General features: G+C 41.8%; 1 protein-coding gene across 11 annotated transcripts in view; it reads left to right on the top strand.

Moving 5' to 3' along the window:
• The window catches only part of ZBTB20 (zinc finger and BTB domain containing 20), a 687690-nt gene that overhangs the window by 605289 nt on the left and 58005 nt on the right, over positions 1-24396 (top strand). For 2 of the 11 annotated variants that reach the window (XM_080919189.1, XM_080919184.1), the window contains one exon: positions 15881-15976. The exons of the other annotated variants lie outside the window; for them this stretch is intronic. The gene's annotated coding sequence lies outside the window, so the exon portion shown is untranslated. The remainder of the gene's footprint in view (positions 1-15880; positions 15977-24396) is intronic. 11 annotated transcript variants of the gene reach the window in all.

The following is a 24396-nucleotide window of genomic DNA, read 5'->3' as shown; positions in this document are numbered from 1 at the left end:
GTTTTCTGTTTCCAAAAGTAAGCTCCATGTATTTCAAGGCAGCACAGTTGCTTTTTCACATTTTCCAGGGAACTGGTGTTTTTAATGTCATGTGAGGACAACATTACACAATGGATCTTTGGCAGGGACACACAGAAATGAATACCGTGTGCGAACAAACATTAAATGGCAGTCTTAATTACAGAGTTTGACTCTGTTGTTTTTAATGCCCTTCAATTTTATAATTTGATGGAAAATGCATCAACACAGCTATTTTCTTTCTACCCTAAATGATTAAGGATTGATATACCCCCAAACTGCAGTAGCTCCTTAGATCTGCTAATCAGGTAGGCCCTACATTTTATCCACTAGAGGGCAGTGGGGATACACAACCACTCCAACCAATATGTGCAACATATGGTCGACGTGGAAACATAGTAGCCATAGCTTTCGTGTGTATGAAAAATTCCCATTGCAGTGTTGCTTCACTTATAATTATATTGAAAGTAAACACTAATTCACAGACAGACTATGCATATTTCAACATATCCCTCCAGTGTTTTGTCTATTCTAGTTTAAAATGCCCTGAGTAATGAAACTTCTACTTCCTTTGGGAAGCTGGATCAAAACCCACTTGTTTTAGATGCCTGTATTTTTACAGACACACACTCAAGATCTATTAGCCTTTCTTCGAGTTCATTTGGAACTCTGTGGCATACTCCATTCTCCCTTACAGCAAAGCTAGCTCCTGTCCTGCGAAGAATATTTACTGAGTAGCCATTGTGTAGAGGACATACGTAGTGAGGGATGTCCACAGCTGGTGAGCATTGCAGGGCTCCGGCTTGCATGACTCCAAGCTACAAAAGAAGCTCTTCCAAACCACACATCACAAGATGTTGGCCTAAGTTGTCCAATGAGTGACATCCATAAAACTATCATAACAGGAAAAAGTTTAGTTGCACTTAGATTTTTTGTATTGAAATCCAGAGTGCTTGTATTACATGGTGACATCTAATATCACCCGAAAAACTGTCAGCTCTGCAGCCGACCTGGTGGTGACTTTATGCCATGGAGAGGACCTGGATTCTCACCAGGGAAGGCTTATCCTTTTGCAGATAGGTCAGATAAGCCAAGAAGTTTAGAACCAATTTGGGGTTCTTTTTAACCTATTAATGAAGCAGAGGATATGATTTGTAAATCGCACCAACAATGTTCCATAGTCTGTTTTCTGTTTGTTTGTTTTATCATTGACTCACTGGATTCAGTCCCATTGCCGCTGCACACATTGCATGATGGGAAAGTAACCCAAGATCACATGCAGTACTTGGGTTTGCATGACCAGTTTCTTACATATACTTTGATTGTGTGTATCAGGAGGGCAGGGTAGGAAAAAATCCAAGCCAAGAAACTTTCTTTAAGGCTGGAACTCACCATTACACTGTTACTAGAATGTTTCCCATTTACCTGAGAGACAGAATAATGTTCGTTGCTCTGTTGGGCCTGATCTCCAGGGACATCCCAGGTAGACATGTATGCAGGCAAGAATGTTTATCCTCCAAGTGCAGATTGAAACTTTGCAGAAGTTCTAGGAGTAGTGCGCACTTCTCAGTGCTCTCACACCCTTTGAGCCAATGTAGAACATAACCTATTCTCCAGGGTCTGTAAAGGCCTTTCTTTTGCCAATTAGGAGGGCAGGAATGTGCTTGGATAAGCTGTCTTTCTTTAGGAAAAGAGAAGGGTAGGACACAGAATCTTCATGGGAATCAGCACAAAAGTAGTCCAGACTTTCTGTCACAAGCAAAGCATGCATCTGAAATTTGTGTCACCTGCAATGAAATTCACAGGAGTATTTTATATGGAAGTAATTAAGTGCAAATGCACAACAGCCATTTTTGTGTTTTTGTTTGTTTCAAAATACCAGAGGTGATTAGGCCATATTATGAACTAATTGCTTACTTAATTTATTTAAGTTGAAATGAGTTTTTGAGTTCTACAGAACCCAAAACATGAACTCATTACTCCATTCTGCCCAACACTGAAAAGAACAAAACAAAGATGTTAGCCCCTTTGTTTCATTCTGTTACAACACACTAACATTTTGAGTACTGATGAGGACCCAAGTGGTCAGAACATCTGTATTTGGTAAGAAAATAAAACAAATACATGTTTGCCCATCATTTAGTTCTTCCATTGATGTGCTGAAATTCTAAATGAATGGCCAAAGGTAATAAAACGCCATGCCTTTTTTAGTACATTTTCCTATGGAACGTTTAAACGACTCTTGAAACATATTTAAAAACAGTAAATAAATAACCTACAAAATTCAATATTTTCTTAAATTTGGAAGTAAACCACAGTCATTCCTGGGCTTGAGTCTCTGTACACCAAGTTTCAAACCAAAGCATATTTTGGTATTTTGATGGTTGAGTTATAACCCCCTTAAAAGAGGACCTGGTTGTGTGCAGTGAGGACAGCTGCCCCTGGAACTACATCCAGGCTACTAAAATAAAACACCGGTGTTTACTGGTCACTGCTGACCAGGAGACATGAGAGGCAGTCTGTTCTATAGGTAGTAAGGGAGCTCTGTCAGTACTCCATGCTTACCTTGGCCAGATTCTAGACGAGGAAAAAAGAGAGAGAAAACAGTACACCCCAAAGCCAAAACAAAACCCCAGATGTTAAAAGCGATTGAAGATGCCAGAAATATTCCAGGTTCTAGTCCTGTTCAGTATTTTTTAAGGTACTACTAAGGAATTCTGGTTAAGGTATGTCTGACCATGTTAGTTAGGTAGTTGGTATTGGTAAGCATCTCTATGCGTTTATATGCTCCTTTACTGCATGATTGTTATTATCTGAAGCAAGCCTTATGGAAGGGTTTATTGACACTTTAATCACTGTGCACCACACATTAGCAAACTATATGCCAATGTTTTATAAAGACATAGTGGATCAAGCTATAGAACTGGTAGATTTAATTGTTTCCCACCCCTCAAAGAATCGGGGTGACTGCAATAGAAGCAAATTTCTGTTTTCCCGTGTGAAAAGTGAAGACAATGAATCTGTCATTTTCATATCTCCAGCTAGATGCTGAGAGCATTTGATGGGCTGGTAATATAATCTTAATAAACTCAGGGAGTTTGCTAATGATTAATTATGTCTTTTTGGAAGAGAAAGCTAGGAAGAACATTCTCCCCTAATGTGAAAATTTCCAAATGGTCATTGTCTTGTCTTGTGGCATAGCTGCTTTTAGGAATACAACAGTCTCAACATAAGTGAGATTTGTGTCTTGAATTATTTTGCTCATGGGCTCAGACACCTTAATACTGATACCCAGTGTTCTTTTTGGCAGCTTTCCATTTTAATCTAAATTGTAACCTGTGACTATGAAATGAAAATTTTTTTCTGTATCCCAAGACATTTACTCACTGAATAAATATTTATTGAGAAGGTACTAAGTACAAATATTATACTGAGCTATATAGTTTGCTGAGGAACTAAATCTGTGGTGTTAGCCACATTAATTCCATGGTGTTACCAAGAAACCATCCAGAAAACATTCACAAAACCAGAACTTTCTATTTGAAAGGATCCCTTCACAGCACAGATGAGGGCTTTTGGAACTGGTCAGTTACATTAATTCCTCCCACTCTGCACATGTGGTTCATACTGAGCTCCAAAAGCAGAGCCCAGAGCCCCTGGTCACACTGTGTGCTATGTGCTAGCCTCAGCATGCCTGCTTATCAAGGTCTTCTCGGGGATGCTGTAGGCAGCTGGCTCTGACGTTTTCCCTGCCTTATCTTTCTCCTTTGATGCTGATGAGTTAAGCAGTGACAAGGCTTTTCTGAGTTCTGTAATGACACATCCCCAGGCCGTGTCTGCAGTCCTGTCATCACATTGGTGTCGAAGGAATGTAAGCCCTTATAAGGACACTTTCTTAACGAATAGAAGAATTTCTCAAAGATGGATTCTCTTTTCTTAATGATATCAAGCTATATTAACTTTTCCCCCTATTGGCCACGGGTAGACTCTCTGAGAGGTGTGCCTCCAGGGGAATGTTTATGAAATTGTAAGCTGCTCTACAGAAAGAAAGGGAAGGAAGAACAGTAATATACATGAGGCAAGAGGCCCTGGAAAGGGGTTAGAAATGACTTTGTTATTAGCTGGACCTTTAATGATAGGTCCTAATTACTTGTAAACATATAATAATTCTGAATATTTCCAGGTGGTAGTGGTATATGCCTTTAATCTCAATACACTGGCAGAGGCAGGCAGATCTCTGAGTTCAAGGATAGCCTGATCTCCAGAGCAAGTTCCAGGATAGCCTGGGGCTACAGAATAAAACTCTGTCTCAATAAAACAAACAAAAAAACCAAATTAATAACAATAAATAGTAATTCTGAATGTTGGGAAAATAAACTGCATTTTCCAGAATGAAAATTAAGATACAGATAATTCAGTAACATAATGTTTAAAAGCTTAATAAATGTTCCTACAACACAGTGTCATTGCTTTAGGTTAGCAACATCCTTGCAATCTGGGCACCTACAGCCTAACTGCACTATCTTCAAAATAGAAGAAAGGCAAACTCATTTGGATGGATGTAATTACTCTTATAAATTCTTCTGCCTTCTCCCTATCCCAGGATTTGACATTTTTCATCTTTCAATTTGAAACCCCATATACCATTAGAATTACACACACACACACACACACACACACACACACACACACACAACTATACAACTGATATTTGTTCACTTCTTAGATATTCTTTCCATTCTACTACGTGAGTTTAGGTTAGAACAGCAATGAACATTTAGGAGATAGGGAAGAACAAGTTGCCAATGATATGTATAGGCTGCGCAACTTTATTATAATCCTTAGCTGTGCATGTTAGTAGCTGAATGCCCTTTTCCTTTTCGTCATCTGCTTGCTCCTCTTGTTTCTTCTTAGTGAGCTACCCAACTGTCATTACAGTAAAATGTACATATATACATGGTTTGCTAACAAAAGATACTACATGCTGTTTAGATAGAGGGAAAATGAAGGAAAAGACCAGATAGCTCCAAAAGATCAAACTAGTACCAGTTGTTGGTACTTCAAGCCACTGAGCAAAGGGGCAGCAAGATGGCTGGGCAGGTTCTGGGAAGCACAGCAACATGCATGTTTATGCGTGGATATGCACAGAGAGACAGAGAGATATATACATAGAGAGACTGAATCAGTATGTATAGAATAATGAGTATTTATTTTAACATGTTAAAGCCACAATAGGTAGTTTTTAAGAGCAAATCTTCCTGAGTTTCAATCTGAGATCTGCCACTTGTGAGCCATGTGACCTGCACTTTGCCTCTCCTCTCTGAAGGTATTTCTCTGATCCACACTTCTCTCACCTGAGTCAGGGAGGTAGTTACTGCACAGAGTGGTGTGGTGTGGCTCGGGTACAGGGTGTAGATGACTGCAGCTTTGCAGACATTCTGGCCCTCCCGTGCCTGCTTTTAGCATCATAATTGCTGCATAGGATCTTGGGAGCCTGTGGTTTTAAGAAAACTCCTTTGGGTCAGGCTCATAGCCCTTTCAGGTCAGCGTTCAGTGTCTGACCACAGGACCAGAGACTGTTACATAAGTCACAACTGTCCTTGTCACTGACTTCAGGAATTAGTTACTTCCCTTCACATATCCTAGTTTCTCTGAATAACTCTGAACTTACTGCCCATGAATTTAGCTAAACTTTAGTGATACTATTTCTGTGACCAGTCTTTAATGAATTTTGTTTACAAGCTTGTGTTTCAAGTGGTTTAAAGACCAGAAAGATTTTCATCCACACAGAACAGAATGTAATAAGGAAATCCATTTTCCCATTCCCCAGCTTTTCATCCCTTTACAGACATTATTAGACCCCTGTCTGGATTTGACCATCTAAATAGAATGCCTCACTGGTTCAAATCATTGTGATTTAACTCTTCCCTTCCCCTAAGTTCCAAGTATATTCCAGGCTCCAAGCAGAGTGGTCTTAGTATTAATATAGTTGCATCTGAGCCAAGGTTCAGCAGCTCAGAGACAGCTGGCAAAATGTTCAACAAACTGGACCAAAGAGGAAGAATCATAACAAAACAAAAGCTGTCTGTAGCAAAGTGCAAAACCTGACTTAAGGAAAAACACAAGGCATTTCCCCTGCTGTAGGAGATATTAATAAAGGCTACAGAGCACTGTTCCACAGCCTGTTCCTCTCCAACGGTTCTTTGGGTTTAGAGCACCAAGAGTGCCCAGAACCAGAGAGGCTGGATTCAATACACTGTTGCAGCCAGAGACTGATGCTTCCAGAGTGACAAGGCAGCACCAGTCTGAGACTAAAAAGCATCCTTACGTTAGCATCCTCACTCCACACAAAGATTTGAACTTGAAGTGACTCATTGTGAGTGGGTGGCAACCTACTGTGGAGGTACCCTGTGAACCCAAGGTCAATTTCTAAGGAGAAAATTCCTTCAGGCAGATGCAGACAGGCAGCTCTGAGCCTGGTCCTCCTCAGTCTTGTCAGGCCTTTGGCCACCAGCTCAGGCTGTCTCTAGAATTAAACAATCTGTTTGTCCAAAGCTTCATAGAACATGAGGACAAGGTATCCCATCCTTTTTTCTCCTTGTGAGTTGTTCTCTTCTCATGGATGAAGGCAACTAGATTTCAGGACGAGTATAAATGAGCACTGTGGGGACTAAGGCAAGTGCTGGGAGTGTCTGAGCCTTGCATCCTTGCCTTTTTGCCACCATAAAAATAACAAGGCCATTTCCAGACAGTGTCCTGAAGAAAAGGGGACTCCAGAGACTTGGCTTTTTTCAAATGCTAATGACACAGACCTCCTTAACCTGCTCCTGAGGAGAACGCTCTCTAAACCCAGCCCCAGGCTTGTGTCTGGACAGACAGGCCATGTAAGAAGTCTTCAATGGGGCCTTTTTTGCTGATTTGTTTTAGCTTCCTTTCCAGATCGTCTTCACACTCCTTATTTCAAAAGTGCCTCATATTATTTTAATAAGCTATACCCTACATCTCTCTGAACCCTTCTCTTCCTCCCTGAACGTTCTGAAAAGCTGTTGCCAGGCAGATAATGGGTGAAGATCATTGTATTTCGGCTCCCTGATCCATTACACTCCTGCCTTTCACCAGCATGCAGAGTGGTGTGTTGTTTTTTTTTTTTTTTTTTTTTTTTTTTTTCCCTAGCAGAATAAATTAAATATGAAAAGGAAGGACTAATGTAATTCAAATAAACATGTTAATGACCCTGTTTTTCCATTTGGTAACTAGACCGGATGTGGTGGAATGCCAGTTTTTTTACTGAGCCTGTAATTTAAAACTTTGAACAAGGACACTTTTTTCCCCTTTTATTTCCATCCTCCATTCCCAATCTCTTTTATTCTTAAGGACACTCCTTACTGTCCAATTAGTTTGGGAACATGAAGACTGTCCTCATTGCTGCCTGGAGTGGTGCACGACCCGGGTGGTTTATCTCTGTGGGGTGGCTCGTGAGTCTGCAGTTGGACCGGTGATTAACCTGTCAGCTCTGTGCCTCTTCCAGAGCGAGAGGAGGGAGGCCACTGGCACGCCACGCACCTCCTCTCGGGCCTTGCAGCCCAATTGTGCAGATCTTACATGCCATGCTTATGTTCTAGGCAGTACGTCAACACTGAGATGTGGGGACAGATGAGCTCTTAACCTGGGAACTGGCCAGCTACATTTTAGTCAGTTAGCTCCATGTCCTAAGAACTTATTACTCCAACTAAAACCCTAGCGAATTCCATGTACTCAGATAACCTCTACCCTCAGCTCCTCGCCACCTCCCCTGTCCCTCATGCCTCTGATGTGCGACTGTCTGCTGTCCTTCACACTAGTGAGCCCGGATGCTGAGTTTCTCCACACTGTGCATGTGTGATCTGTCCTCCTCGGCCCCTGGAATGCACTGTCCCCTGGCATCATAGGTTAGAAGCCGTTATCGCTTGTTTCTTTTACTTTAGTCACTTTCCAGTGTTTGAAGGGAAACTTTTTGATGTGAACACATTCTGGTTTGGGTGTTTTTTCTAACTGACGCTGGCGGGAGGAATGAAGGGGAGAGGGGGGCTCTGGCCCCGTTACTTCCTGTTTGTTTTTGTTCTGGAGAATGCAGACCATCTGTGTCTCCAACGTCTTTCTCATGCAGCCACTGTTCTCATTCGGATGGTTAATGTTCTTAGTTTTCCTCATTTCTCACCAAACAATTTTCTATTTCTCTTCCAGAAACTCCTAAGCCCCTCATTAAATCTTTCTTCCTGAAATTTCTTATCTTAATAGTACCTCTGGTTACAGTTTGGTCCCCATTATGGCCAGGATACAAATTAAGTAAATGATAATGGGAGAGAGGAAAAAGGAGAGAGGGAGAGAGGAAGCTTTAAATGAGAGGAGAAAATTAAGCATCCCTTTGAAAATGGAGTCCGAGAATTCTCAGACCCAGGGCCCACGTCCTAGAACACACTGCAGACTAGAGCCTCTCTGTCAGGTGGACTGGGGCATTTCTCCTTATTGTGGATGTCTGTAGACTGAAGCTTCCTGAGCATGTCTGGAGAGAGTTCCTCCCAGCCTTACTTTTGTAAGACATCATATAATGTTAAGATTAGCCTTTCTTATGGCAATCAAATGTACTTTCTTACAGTTATCAGAATTTGTAGAGATGCATTTCTCTAGGAGATGCCCATAAACAAGTCCTGTGTCTGTGAGAATGTTTTGTCCTGTATTTCATTGTAGTTTCACTACACAAGCCTCTAAGCTACTCAAGCCTCCATACCTTTTGGAAATCTGCCTCTTTATACCACTTAAGAGGGCTTTTGCTGAGTACCATCTTTATGTCAGACGCCAAGGCATTTTAGAACATAGGACTTTCCGTATTCGTGTTTAAAAACAAAAGTCAACTCTCCCCTTCTTAAGGTCAGGATTAAAAAACTAAATGAATTCTAAGTTCAGCCTCCTAGAATTCCATCAGTGAGTTTGAGCCTAAGGTGTGTTCCCAACAGTGGCCATGGCCTTCCCAGAGTGCCAGACCAGCATTGGTCACTGGTGTCCTTCTGCTCGTCCCTACTGCCGTGTGCCTCCAGCCAAGCACATACCATTTAATCAGTGATGGATTAAAATGGGCCTGGTGTAGTCAGCAATAGCTAGGCCAAAATCAATTGGCTATTCTTACAAAGAAAAAAAGAGAAGAGAAAATTGGTCTTTTAATCTGTGCAAATCACATTGTGCCTGCTTGCCTTCCACCTGTAGCTATGTGTGGGCAGAGCAGCCTACGTGCAGGCAGTGCTTTCTTCTACCTCTTTATTCCTGTTTACCCAGCCACGTGGGGTCGGAGCACCAGGGTATCTTCAAAACTGAGTTTTCCCACTCACATGAGAAAATGCGTGTTCTATTTCTCTCAGGGGAAACTATAAGAAAAACAGACTCTTTGCCCCTCTTAGAAGATTTGAATAAAAACACAGTACACTCGGCCTCTTCTGCTGTTTAGTTTTTTTCTCTGCCAAGAAATCATATCTGAGTATGACATCACAGCGTGCTGCTCCAGGCTGCTGCGTGATGTATGAAGGCGAGGACCTTAATTGGGTTAACAGGGCACACCAGGGCGCAGGGTGGAGGGTGAGTTCTGCTCTCCCAGCTAAAGCTGCTCTAGGCAGTGTGAAAGAAACACAGTCAGGCTAGGGAGGGGCTCCTCTCCCCAGGGATTATGAATCCGGTGCTCTGTCTTCCTTTCATATATTACCAACCAATGAAATTAATCTTTTGAAAAGGAAAAAATGTAAACTGTGCTTTGTTTTTAATCTGCAAGAGAGTTAGGGGTGGGATTGTACTGGCAGGTTTGTTCTGTAGCATTGATTTGTGACCAACAAAGGAAATGTCTACTTATGAGACACAAATCAATGCCACCAGACTGTGAAAGTGCAAACAGAGATGTGAGAGAATTACTCAATCGTTAGTCTCCTATGGAATTGAAAACAGTCCTTCAGTTGTTCTGAAATCCACCTACACCCACCCACCACCACCCTCCGAGGAGGGGGGGGAATAAAAGAAAAGTAGGGAGGACTTCTTGTGATTTTTAGAAAGAGAAGACAAGAGTTCTAAAAAAGATAAGATTCCTAAAAAATCATCAATGCTATGATTGAATTTCAGAGCCCATTAGCCATGCCTTCTGATGCTGTGGACTGTTAGGTTGTGAGAAACTGGTAAAGCAGTTTCTGCCCAGGCCTCTGTTTTCGATAGCAGTAGCTTTGGCTAATATAAAGTTGACAGCTTCTTGCAAACTCTGCTTATTCTAAGGTAATCCACAGAACTTAGTATTTTTATATTTAAAAAGGTTAACAAATATGCAAAGATGTATGCGGAAAGCTTAAAAGCATTCTTCGTGAAATCATCGATTTGAACAAACTGGGAAAGGGACAATTGACCTGATTAAGCAGAAAGTATGAATTCTGTCACATCTGTGTCGTTTGAAACTTTGAGAGTGTAAACAAGTGAATGTCTTAAGCACTGACTTCAAAATAAAAATCACAACTAGCAAAACTGCTAGCTCTTGGCTAAATGCTGCTCCCTGTCCTCCCAACAGGAACTAACTTTACTAGTTGACTTACAAATCCTATATCAGAGATAGCCAAAGGTAAATTTCAATGCTATCCCTATTCTGCCTCTCACAGATTGTAAATTATGCTAATGTCCCTTCAGGTAACTAGAAGAAAAGATGGTCAGATGATACACCACTGAATACTTCTTATAATAGCTTCTTAGTCTCTTTAGGTTTGTCAGTGTCCAGATAGGCCAGAGTCCTGTGCAAAGCCTCAGGAAACATTGAAACCCCAGAAATGCTTTCTACCATGACTTCTCCATCCTTTCCTGCTTCTGCTTCCCTGTGAAGTCAGCCTCTCCTGACTGTCACCTGATCCAACAAAAGCGTGTTAGTCACCTGTCTGAGGAAAGCAAGGGGCTGAACTGAAAGGGATCAGATACCTAACAAATAAAGAAATTAGTGATGAGGTTCTGGCCAAGCCCACAGAAAATAACCCTTCAATCAAAGCACTCAATTATTAAACTCTCTTACATTCTGATCCCTTACAATTCAATTCTGACAGTGTACACCTCTGATTTACACCTGTAAATAAGAATAAACAAGGACCTGCAAACGTCCAAATGTGTCTCCACCAAGTCTCCAACAAATCCTGCATTCAAAAGTAGTATTGTCTCTGTAGGCCTCGTGTATCTGATTTTTCCAATCCAAAGCCATTTTGAGAATAGACTTAGCACGGACCGTTGGGAGGAGATGGCTCTAAAAAGCTGAGAGTGTGGCGTTGGCAATGGAGAGCTCACTACACACAGTTCAGTCTGTAGCACTGAGGGTGATTCTCCAGAGAGGTAGGAAAAATCTATTTTTGACAAGCAAGACTGGTGAGTATTCACAAAGATGACCCTTCATCATGAAAAAAATTTTAAATGGTCCCTGTGTACTCCAGCAAGAATAGGAATGTCTGAGGGCCTGTATTATAAAAGTCTAGTGTGTGTATTAGTGCCTATCACGTCATTAACACATAAGTAGAGCATTTTGTACATAGGCCATTTTTATTTAGTTAGTAATTTTTTTTTTTAATTTGGAAAATGCTGAGATGGTTTTGTGTGGTTCTGGGAAACAAGCTAGTGAAATCTACTCGGCGTGGACCTCTTGAAAGGCTATGTACTCCTGAGTGTTCTGTTTTCAGTCCAGGTCTCTGACAAGGAGGCCTCTCCCTTCTATTGACCTAAGGTAAATAATGTGTGTTGTCATCTGGAAGAAGGCATGCTTGCTTATATTTAGCTGGTTTGCTTTGTTAATTCGTCATTGTAACTGACCAGAAACATGACACAGGGAGTTGCTTGTGTGTGGTGTTTTCTTTGCGTATGTGACTTTCCAAGCAGAAGATGTTCTTGAGACCAGATGGTAAAGAACGGCCAACTGCAAGTTCTACTCTGCAGATGCATTGATGTTTCATGTCTTCCTGAAGCCAGTTCAAATGCATTTGTGAACTCAAGTCTTGATTTTAGTAACCCTTGTATTCCTGTGAGGTCCTGTTTAACTAACAAGGAAAGGGGCTGGAATATTTGCTCCCATGGTCACTGAGGCCAGCTGAGCAATGGACTGGCAATGCTACAGCCATATGGTATTCAACCTTCAACCAGATAAATGTCCAGCATGGGTTCTTTTGGACACAGTGGATCACCAGGCCACAGTGAACACCTTGTGTTGGTCATAAACACAAACCCATTTTCGACATCGTTGTTTTCAATGGTGCACTTTTTAATTTATCCAGCATGTCACCTTGGCATGTGTTTGTTGGGGTTGCTGTTGCTTTGTTGTTGTTATTTATCTGCTCAGCAATTTGGAAGTTTACTTGGAACACAGATGAGTAAAGATAAAAAGCTGTTTTTCAAAAAAGAAAATGCCTCTAGTAAGTAAAAATGAAGATGCTATATCTGAATGAATGTGGAAAGTTGTCCCTCTGTATATTTTTAAAGCTTCTCAAACTATCCCCAGTTCTCAGCCAAATGCAGCCTACCCAGATTGTCTTTAGGAAAGAAGCAATTCACAGGGATTTGCAGTTAGCTGCATATCAAAGCATACTCTCTCTTCAGTCCCTGCTCATAGCTCCACCATTTTAGACTATGGTGAGAGATGCCAGAGACCTACCATCTGTCTAATGGGCTAATTATGTTTAGCACATGCCTACTTCACAGTAATACCATGAGCAAGGTTGCCAAACATCATACAAATGTATATGTTTGTATATATTGATATATAAATACTCACATAAATAAAGTCGGATACATATATAGTAACATGCAGTGTTTCTGCAATTTATTCCAGGCTTTTCTTCCAAGATTTATTACAGCCCTTTACTTGGGCATTGTCAGAGTTTGTATGATGTATGAAGGGTGGGTCAGACTAAGGGGGACAGTGATGAATATACATGTATATACAAATATATACATATATATGCCTATTTGTTTATGTTAAATATATACATTTTCCTGTTTTAGCTGTATTCCATATTTTCCCTCTTCAAATCTTACTTTACTTCTATAGTAAGCATAGCCAAACTTCGTGACACTGTTTATTTCTGTACCAAATATTTTAGCTCCTCCCTTTTAGTCATTGAGAATTACTGTTTTACTGATTCCCTTAAGCATAAGGTTATAGCTTTTCTCTTAGATACCACATCTTCTGTGTCTGTTGTTAAAGCTTGCATATTCTTTCCCTTTCATGATGATTGTGTAGCCCTTGGCAATGTTTCTGGTGGTCTCAGAACACTTCCTAGGTGTGTGGTCTTAGGGACTCTAGTCATTGCAATAAACTAGCTGTCAAGTGCTAGCCAGGAAAATTATCACTGGGTCCCAAGTTGAGTCAGCCTAAACTGATTCTTAGACATGAAGCTTACAGCGTGTCCAGAGGGCTTCAGAAGTAAAAGAGAAGCAGACAGAGGGCATTCCAGGTGAAGGGAATGAGACCAGCAAATGAATAGGGCAGAAATGGAAAGGAGCGAGTCATGGGTAACCAGAGTGCCTAGTCAGGATATGATATAAGCTCTAAGTACTGAGCTTTCTGTGTGGCTCCTTTGTGTCTGTAAGGCTAGCTCTGCACGCTCTGGGCTGCTTGGCTTTGAAGGCTCATTGACCTGAGAACTGTTGGGAGAAATATCCTTGCCTGCATTCTAGACTTTAAAACCAATCTATGGCAAAAGATCACAACATAGGAAACTATCCTGGGTACATTTCATATTGTCTTTTCTAAGATGAACGTGTCTTAGTAAAGCTTCCTGCATCCAGAGAGTAGAATGTTTTACTACACTACTTTTGCTACAGTAAATTCTTCAGAGCTGTTTCATCCTATTTGTTTGTTTTGCTTTTGCAGATTTATGCTTACCATGGATTTTTATAACTAAGTTAGATGGAGGAGAAATAGCCAAGACATAAATAGTCCAATCAGATAAGCTTGCATGAGCAAGGTGGGGGTTTGTGGGAGAATAGAGACTTCTCCTCAGTACCAGAATGATTGTTTTCATCTTCGGCATCAGTCTGATGTGAGAGGGGACATTGACAGACAAAGAAAGGCAGGGCTACTTCTTGTAATGTCCTTGGATAGATGAAAAATGGTCACCTTGATATTTGTTATGTGACTTCTTGAAAACCCCAACAAGCCATGCAAGGCACACAGACCCTGAGCAGAAGAAAGTAGTGTTTATCTAAATAAGACAGGGATTGCCTCTCCATCGCTTACATAGCACCATCAAATGCTATGGCTGGAAGGACTCCTTAGAGCCAACCCGCCTAACACCCCTGTTCTACATGTAGGATTATTGCATTGCATTCCTTGCCTGTGGCCTACAAAAGTATGGACACGAATAAGGATCTAAAATCTTCTGAGACGCTCCGGTAGCACTCAGACAAACCACCCCAAAGTTTTCTTCAGTTCCTCTGTCATAGTTTTAGATAGTTGTAACTTTTCTTCTTTCAGTATCTGCTTTTTTATCTCTGATTACCTACTGGCTTCTCAAATAATTGCTTTGGAGACATTTATTTTATAATAATTAATTGCTGGGTTCCTATAAATGAGTCTAATAGTTAAGATAGGCTCTCAGATGCACCCTAATTACTACACAAATACAGTTAAGCTTACCAGATGGACATCCAAATCTTCCTTTTGGAGGATTGCTGAGATACCTGTAGAACTGGCTTGTATGGTATTAGATCTTTCAGATTTCCAGGGCCCCAGACACTTGCTGAGAAATATAAACAGTACAATCGGAGTTGCTCGTTTGCCCTGTGTGAGCCGTGCCTAGGATGTGTTTAAACTGCTGTGCCTTTGTAAGGAAGGAATTCCCACTTCCATCAGTTTCCCCGGTTCCTGTCATCAGACCAGTTACTACAAATGAATTTCCTGTTGCCTCAGAACAGCTGGACTTAGTGCTTTGCTGATGTTTTGTTCAGTGTAGAGGATAAAGAACATGGTGAGTGTCTGGCGCATGGCTGGGATCCCTTTCATGGATAGAGAGTCCATCACTGACAACAGACATTCAATAAAGGAGGGCAGAAACAAAAGTATTGAAAAAAGAACTTCTGAATCACTTGAAGATATTAGCTCCAAGCTTCTGATACGGTGATATGTGGATTGTTGCCCACTTATGGTTATTATGATCTACTTGTCAGCAATGAGCCAGAAACACTCTTACTGTTGCAGTGCAAAGTAACATAAAAATCTACTTTTACACGGAAATGCATGTGGCTCATCAGGTCCTTGCTCAGATGCCCAACTCACCACTGTGAAAGAACTGGCTGACATAGTGCCCTAAAATTTCAGGTAAGTATAGTCACCTCACACAGGCATGGAGTGAGCCTGTTTTTTCAAGCCAAGAGAAGGAGAAGCAAAATTCTTCCCTAAATAAGAACCATTTGGCAATAGTCACAGTAGTTAGAGGGAATAGCCTTTTGTGAAGAAAATTGTGGTGTCTCAGGGCTGTTTTTATTAAAACATTTAGTCCACCAGAATACCGATTTTAAGAATAATTTTATTCACACAGCATAGGAAATAAACAGCAGAGTCTAGTCCCAGCAGCTGCATCCCAGCACTGTGATGCTGCTCTGATGCAGGGTGACTCAGTGGTCAAGGTTCCTCCCCTCTGCTCTGCATTTGGATATTTGTGAGGGGAGGAAAAAAAACCTAGAACTCATTTCCTTTAATATCCATATGGCATGTAGCAAAACCACCAGAGAATACTAATCAAGATTTTCTTTTTTGCCAGTTCTAGCCAGATGTTCAGGTAACAATAATAGACATCTTCTCCTCCCTCTTATCTTTTTCTTTGTGTTTCTTCTCCAGTCTAATGCTGTCCTTGCTTTTATGGATTGGAACTACTCCTTAAAGGAAGTGGGCAAAGTTTATCCTATTTGCAAGAAACATACACTACTTTGACAGGTAACTGTCTCATTGCGCCCTTTTGTACCCTGTGCAGCTGAGAACCTGGTGGAATAGCCAGGCAGCTGTCCTCAGAGGACGTTGTTTAGCTTAACTAGTCTAATCCACTGTTTCACATCATAGAACAATCAAAGGAGAGAAGTAAGTTTCCCTCCTGTGGTCCTACCCCAGATGAGGAGCATGATGTAACCTCTCTGTCTGTAATTTCCATAAAGTCCTCCATGATAACTGGGGGTACTGTCTCCTGGGGATGCAGCTTTAAAAGTATGTCCTGGCAATGATTTCCCACAAGAGGGAAATGTGAGTCGGTGAAGAAATACAGACATAGATACCTTTGTAATATTTTTCCTCATAAATATTTTAACTCTCTATCAAGACCCCATTTGATCTTCAATCAAATGAGTGATTTAAAGAAAAAATTATCTTTGGGGGCTGGGGAGATAGCTCATTTAGTAAGATTGCTTGCTTTGCAATCATGAGAACTTGAGTTCAGAACCCCAGTACCCACATAAAATGTTGGACATGGCCACATGCGCCTGCAATCCCAGCACTGGGAAGAAAGAGGCAGGCAGGTCCCCAGGGCTCACTAACCATCCAGCCCTACCAGAACAGTGAGGTTCTAGTTCAGTGAGAAACAGTTTCTCAAAGAAATGTCAGAGACAGTGACACAGGAACAGACCAGACATCTTTTCTGGCTTCTATATGTGGGTACCACTTACAGATGAAACACACACAGACACACACACACACACACACACACACACACACACACACACACTCTCTACCTTTGTAATTTTTCTAAGTTGTATTTTCAGTCTTTCCTCCATATCACTGGGATTTGGGGTAATCATCTTAACAGGTGGCTGGGAGGAAATCATGTGTGAAAAGTCCTCATAGCTTATGGCAAAACAGAAGATATGCTCAGGAGAGAAATGAAAATCCATAAATGTGGTTATCCCCTACCACAAAGAGAGTAGTTCAGGGACACTGTGGTACTACATGGCCTGCATGGGGAGACACTGGAGCCATGTTTTCTGTTGCTTTTCACTCCCTGGGAATTTATGCAATAAACAGAGCCAAGAAACTTTGGAATATACTCTGGTGAAACATAAAGGGGATGAGAAAAAAGTCCTTTGAAACTTCAATTTAACCAGTGCATGCTAGCAGCCAATACAGTGATATAGCTGCCTCCTTTGTCCTTTGGGTTTGACATTTCTGTACACTAGGAAAGAGCTAGAAAATAGATCTGCCTGATGTGTTTTGAGCACTTGGCTGTTTCAAATACTTTTAAGATGAATACTCGTTTCCTGCATTTCCTTAAACAAGTTCAGTTAAACATATCAGTTATCTCATGATGCATGGATATTTAGTACTCGGCAAAAAAAAAAAAAAAGAGAGAGAGAGAGAGAGAGAAGAAAAATCGATTGGTCCCTTCTCTTTTTCCCTTTGCCCCCTCCTGTCTGTCACGCTGTGTGAGGAGTTGAGAGTTTGTGTGCATATGTGCATGCGTGTGCATGAGTGTGTCTGGGAGGTAGACAGATTCCCTACCTGGAAATGGCTTGCTATTATTAGATGTTCAGTTACCAGGGGTTATGTAAGACAATTGAAGCTCTGTTTTTTAACAGAGACATGATTCATGCTGCTTGTAGTAACAGTAACCACCTCCAAGCGAGACAGAAACCAGACGCAGACAAAGGCTGGAGAAATCAATGCCGACTCACGGCAGCCCTTCTCCTGATAGCCTCTGCCTTTCAATCAGGGCACTTAGGTTATCAGGGAAGGAGGCTCCTGCTAATTCTGGGTCTGTTCTGTCTCCAGGGACTGCTAGATAAATTCATGTGTCTGGAGCTAGACACAGGAAAAAGTAGGCTTCGGGAGCTATGACATCTGAGCTCCCTCCCTAGGATCTCACCAGTGTCCCCACCCTCGCACGGAGTAAGGCCTGCACCTGTGCTAGGCACAGAAGTCTCTGGTCTGTTAGAAAACTTAAGGACTGAAGTGTTAGGCTCACCCACTCTCAGAATTTCCCTCTGGTGATGTTTTCAGCTTGTCAAGAGAACAAAGGGTGGTGTGGTATTAGAGCCACTTTAGTGCAGCTTTTCCCAGCTCTCCAGCAGACTCAGACTTGGCTGTCAGCTCTCATGCAGATCAAGACCCTTCTCTGAGTCCTTCAGACCACACCAAATCCATGGTAGCCAAAGATTTGCACATCAGCCCCACAGCTGAGTAGGGCAGGCAGGGAATCTCAATCACAACTTTTCAGGTAAAAACGATTGTAATGCTTAACAGTGGTGTTCTTTGTCCATGACTTTATATATAGAAAAAGATTTGCAGCTGGGAAAGTCGGTGACCTGACCAGGGTCACACAGCTCCTGTTAGATGCAAATGCAGAGAGAATTTGCAGATCTGGTTGTCTGAAGATCCAAAGTTTGGTGGTGACCAGGACATTTTTTGAGAAAGTTTTTAAAATTAAAAACAAAAAGCATTTTACCTGAAAACTTTTAGAGTACACAGTACTGTTCACTCTGCAGACAGCCCAAAAGCCTCCCCTCCCCTGTCTCTTACTCCAGCCCCAAAGGTTCCCATCTATGTGAAACATGATAGAAATGCACTCTTAATGAAAGTCTCAGGCAGACTTTCCTGTCTCCCCATGAAGTAGCACCACCCCTAGCAGTGTCTGCCTATTCCTAACAACATCCCAGAAAGATGCGGATATCTTAGGCTCCCCCCTGAACCTGAAACAAACTATGTCTTCTACAAGAAGAAGCTGGTGCTTGCCTAGAAACCTAGAGTGACTCAGAAAATAGCTGTCCTGCCCCAGTTAATGTACCCCACAGGCAGGCCGCTGACCTTCCCTGTCTCTCAAATGTGTGAACCACCCAGCACAAGGAGTGTAGGAGTGACAGAGAAATGTCTAGCCATTTAGTTTCATTAAGTCAATAATCCCCTGCAATAAAATTTCATTTTTAAAAATACTATTATTGATTACTAGTAATGATCAATATCTTGATAGATTCTTAGGACTATTAACTATGGACTATAGGAAATCTCTGCTAGTGCACTTGTTCTTTACCTTTCTAGGTAAAAAGTAAGCATTCTCATTTTTTATAAAATAGTTTTTAGCTTTATCCTCTGTATAGCACGTCTTTAATCAAGGACAGCAGTGAAACATTTCACAGACTGCAGTTCCTGAGCATTTTCTTTTCTGCTAAGATACAAAAGTCTCCTGTTCCTGTGGTTTTAAGGAAGACCGCTGGACTCCTCCTGCACACAGTAAAGCCTCCTGTTCCTGTGCCCAGGGACTATACTTCTAGCCCCAGTCCTAGCACAAGCTCACTATTAGGAAATACGCTACGTCTCTACTTCAGATAACATCTAATCTGCAGAACTCAAAGCCCTTTGGTATCTGGATGTTATGCACTGGCCTGAGAAAACCTGTCCTGGGCTTTCTGTGCTGTGGCAGGAACCAGTTTTATGGGGAAGATGGAACTCGCTGTTTGGGGGCTTTGTGTTTTGCAAGCGGCTGCCAGGCCTGCTTTAGCTTACACAACACAATGTGTGTCCAGACTGACTGGAGATAGAGGCTGGAATATGGGTGAAAGGTGACAAAGAATTCTACAGACTTTTGTGCATGCCCTGATGATGTCTTTTATTTTCATCAGACTACCATGATTTAATGATCATAAATAACAACGTTCCTTGACAAAAGTGTGTTCTAGCACTTCTCTTCATGGACTGTTGGTTATTCTTTATTCTTTTATCTTTCCCTCTATTTGGTAAAAACTAAGCAGTGTTGCTTATAGATAAGAGCAGGGCAGCCTTTGCTTTTCTAGGATGAGTCTTCTTGAAAAGCCTTAGAGGCTAACCCCAGACCCAAAGAATAAGAAATAGCCAGGTTACTACAGACATGATCAGGGGCATTAGAATGAGGCAGCCTGCTACAATCAGAGGTCAGGCACTACATCTAAGAGACAAGCTGACAGAAAAACTGAGAGTTAGGCATCCTGCTGCTTTGGGATAAAGATACAGAGGCTGTAAGTCAAAGTCAGTCTCCCGTTGGTTCTAGCCCATTTCACCACTCTGCTGGTTGAAGTGGTTCCTCCTACTTTCTTGCCTTCTACGCTTATATTTCTCTCTTGTCTTCCACCAAGGGACTAGTGCCAAATGGTCTCTCTTTGCCAGTTTTCATAATTCATCTGGCCTCTCCTGTCCTCACTTTTTTGGGTTTCTGTGTAGCCTTGGCTGTCCTGGAACTCACTCTGTAGACCAGGCTGGGCTTGAGTATAGAGATCCACCTGCTTTTGCCTCTCTATTGCTGGGATTAAAGGGGTGCTCCACCACTGCCTAGCTCACTAGTCTATTTTTAAAGTACCAAATAGCTGCCATCCACCCACCCTTTGGTTTTGTTTTGTTTTTTGTTGTTTTGTTTTGTTTTTATTTCCCGACAGGGTTTTTCTGTATAGTCCTGGTTGTCCTGGCCTCAAACTCAGAGCTCTGCCTGCCTCTGCCTCCTGAGCAATGGGATTAAAGGTGTGCAGCACCACGTGTAGCTCACCTGCCCCTTTTCTGAAAGCACAGTGATGAGATGCTGGGTCCTGCCCAGCACCTCTGTGGAGGAGACCTATTTGCTCTTTATTTAGGCCCCACAGTTTGGGGTGAGGCTTGCTGAATTGGTCTGGAGTCCGAGAAAAGTAGGTACTGACACCAGCCACTACAAAAAGTAGACATGGTGGGCCATACCTAGATAATAACAAAAACCTGCCAAAACTTTATACCTGAGGAGTCCTGGGTGGGGGTGGGGAGGCAAACTCTCCCCCCGCCCCCAGGATTATTTTTGGGGACGGAAGGCTGTGCATAGGGTTGTACTCTGTAGAGCCTATTTTACTAACTGACCTGTTTTGGGACATGTTACCCAAATAAAAGATGTTTCTATTTAAAAAAAAAAAAAAAAAGCCTTTGAGACACCTGATGGCATTTGTGGAGGTGGTGGCAATAATAGTGGATGGTGGGTTTTCCAACAAGGTTTCATACATTCTCCCCGGACCTTTACCATCCTAATCCATCCCCTACAGAAGCCAGAGTAGAATTTATCAGGCCTCTAATTAGAACATCCTACTATGTGCAAAGGCCTGTAGTAGATGTTGATGTTTCTGTAAACTACTAAACAACCTCTATTCCCTAGAGGACTGTGACACACTCCCAATATACATAAAGCAGACAGTAAACAGTAACTATTCATCTAAATGCTAAGTCGGTGCCAAAGCATTCTTCACAACAGAGTTTCATAAGGAGTATGTCACTTCCTGTGGGCCTTGAATGGGAAGAAAGTTTAGGTACAAATGAAAGGCAACAAAGATGGTATCCTGTTACTTTGAAAACAGTCTGTTCAAAAGCTTAGGGATACAATTGTATTTATCTTTCTGACCCCTAAAAGTTAACTTGGAAATACTAAATTGAATATTAACATAAAGGCTTTATTTTATAGACATTCAATGACTTTCACTGTAGTCAAAACAAAACAAACAAACAAACAAGCTTTCCCTTGATTTCCCTCAGGCATTTTCTTAGGTAAACTGATGTTTCATTGATCCAATAAGCTTGGGCAAAGCCTGTAGGCTTTCTAAATTAATCAACAAAATTGTACATTTTCTTATTAAGTATTTTTTGTCTGTGTTCTTGTGCGGGATCGGGGGCTGGGTGGAGACCACACTTGGAGGTCAGGCTTGTGGGTGTGGTCAGTTCTGTGTTTCTAACTCATAGGTCCCCAGAATCATCCTCAGGCTTAGCAGAAATGGCCTTCGCACACTGAGCCATCACACTGGCCCAATTTTTTTTTTTTTTTTATTAAAAACAATAGTTAAGGGCTGGAGAGATAGCTCAGCTGTTAAGGGCTAGGCTCACAACCAAAAACATTAGTTAATTTGTGTGTGTGGGAACTTTGTCTGCCATGCATTTTTTGTACACATATATGCATGCCTGGTGCCAGGAGAGGTCAGAATACAGTGTTGACTCCCCTGTAACTGGAGCCCCAAAAAGTGATTTGACTTGTGGGTGCTGAGACTCAACCAGGGTTCTCAGGAACAGCAGCCAGTGCTTTTAACCATGGAGCCGCCTTTCAGTGCCTCCCTTCCCCCATCCCTTTTTTCTTAGGATGCTTTTTAAGGTACTAGTAACCTGTAACCCCACTCTGCGATATTCCACCTTAAAAAGGAGTTGAAGATCCAGAGCTGAAAATCATACTATGTTGTAATGATCAGTGCTGTTGACAATGAGCATACCACTAAGTGCAGAGAAGCTTCAGAGATGAATCCAGTCTGCACAGTAGGTGGGGACTAGAGGAGAGGGTGTCCATAAATGTAGCATGCTGCAGGACAGCTGTGCAGGAGCTCTGCGTTACCAACTGAGAAAGGAAACAGAATGAGCAGGACTTGGTAAAATACACTAAGGTTCACACATGGAAACAACGGGCAGGGTTGGAGTCCCACGGTAGGAGCAGAAAGAGGGCCCTACACCAGGGGCAGCAAGGAGCAACTCGTGGTCATCTGGATTCATGTGTGAACACATTAAGGGGAAACCCTGCACATAAAAGTGAAAAGAAAACCCAAAGGCTACCAAGGACAGAACTCGATTACGAGCTGCTACAAGCCACACCTCAGGGCAACTAAAACCTGATGTTCCATCCTACATTCCTCTGTTCCTGCTTCATGGCCTATGGCAAATAACTCTTTCCTAAAGCCTATCAGCTGCCTTGTCTGTATATAAAATAGGACTACGATACCTTTGAAGAGTAAACATAAGACATGAAGCTAAACAAAGAAAGAAAAAGTCCATTTACCTTGTGCTAAGCATTTCGTTAGGGGTAGCCAAAATTGTCACTGAGGAGAGGGCACAGAAAAGGGAAAGGGAAATTTTCTTAGAGTGTGTTAACTGGGGCAAAGCTACTGGGATGTGAATTAGTACCTGGTTTTTGTTTTGTTCTGGTTTTGACTTTCCAGTAAGCTCCCCTCCCCCCCAAAAAAAAGGTTTGTACAGAAAATATAATGCAAGAGACAAAGTATAAAAAACTGATATACCAGAAAACATTCTGGTCCACAATCATGAACCAGCTGAGATCCGTATTTCAGAACCTTTCTGGGCAGGAAGGTGTCCGTTTGAAGGGACTTAGAGTGGGTAAGATGGGGTGTCCTGTCACCACCATATGTATCTATCACCTGATCTCCAATTTTCTTATTTTAAATAAGAATCAACTACCAAAACACTAAGGCTTTGGGAATATACAGTTCTTATTAACAGAGTTTGTGCATTGTCAAAAAGGAATCAGAGGTCTCTGTGGAGAATATTAACACAGACTTACTGTGACAAACAGTTGCACGACAGTTCCACTCTCTGTGGCAGGACCACCCCTGGGGTCTTTGAGCCGTCAGAGGTATTTCTCCTGGACATGAGTATTAACTGGTGGTTAATTAACAAGGTACATTTTAAAACTAGAAATGGTTCTCCCAGCGTGGAAAAGCTGAGCTCCTGATCAGCCTGTCTGGTCATACCGCCTTTTGTGCCTTGCTTGTTCCAATGGTTTCCCGCCAGTTTTCATCTGGTGGGATCAGTGATATCCACTAGGGAATTAGTTTCAGGTAATTAGTTAAAAAGTTAAAAGTCAAGTAGATTTCTTTTTCTTTTCTTTTTTTTTTTTTTTATTGGATATGCTCTCATTTACATTTCAGATGTTCTTCTCTTCCCCATCACATCTCCCCTCCCCCTCCCATTGCCTCTGTGAAGGGGCTCCCTCTCCCAACTCCGCACCTTGGTGGCTCCCTTTAACGTGGTTAATGGTTTCCTGGGTTGATGCGCTCTGTAATTCCCACAGTTTTCTTCTCAGGAAGCTATTAGAACTTTAAGGGATCTTAAAATCATAAGATTCATCCCTTCCTTTTACAAATGGAAAAGGTGATCCACTGAGAAGCCAAATGGTTCACCTTAGGTCACCCAGACAGTTCTAGAATTTTCTTTCCTTCTTTTAGTCTCACTCCTTTGAGTTCTCTTTAAATTCTCTTTTTGCACCCCCTTCTATCTCCGCTCTGTACACACAGACACACACACACAGACACACACACACATGCACACACACATGCACACACACACGAGTGCCCTGTTCCCACAGTTACCCTTGTGCTGTGAAATCTCCTGTGCCTCCGTTTATGAGCTAGTGGGTCTTTGGCAATTAGTAACCCTCACCGCTGACTCACTACTTCATTTAGAGTGAAGAAATGAGGGAAGTAGAACAATTTTAAATTTACTGTGATCTTCGAGACAGCTTTTTCTACACCTGGGAATTGCTGTTAGACAATTAAGGTTAGTAAAACTCATTGAATTTCTCAGAGGAAAGGTGTTATTTGAATTATTACCAGATAATTATTGTTAAA

Source organism: Micromys minutus (genome assembly GCF_963924665.1).
Source record: "Micromys minutus genome assembly, chromosome: 7".
Lineage (NCBI taxonomy): Eukaryota > Metazoa > Chordata > Mammalia > Rodentia > Muridae > Micromys > Micromys minutus.
The sequence above is the reverse complement of the archived record's forward strand: the minus strand, read 5'-3'. Positions and strand labels throughout refer to the sequence as shown.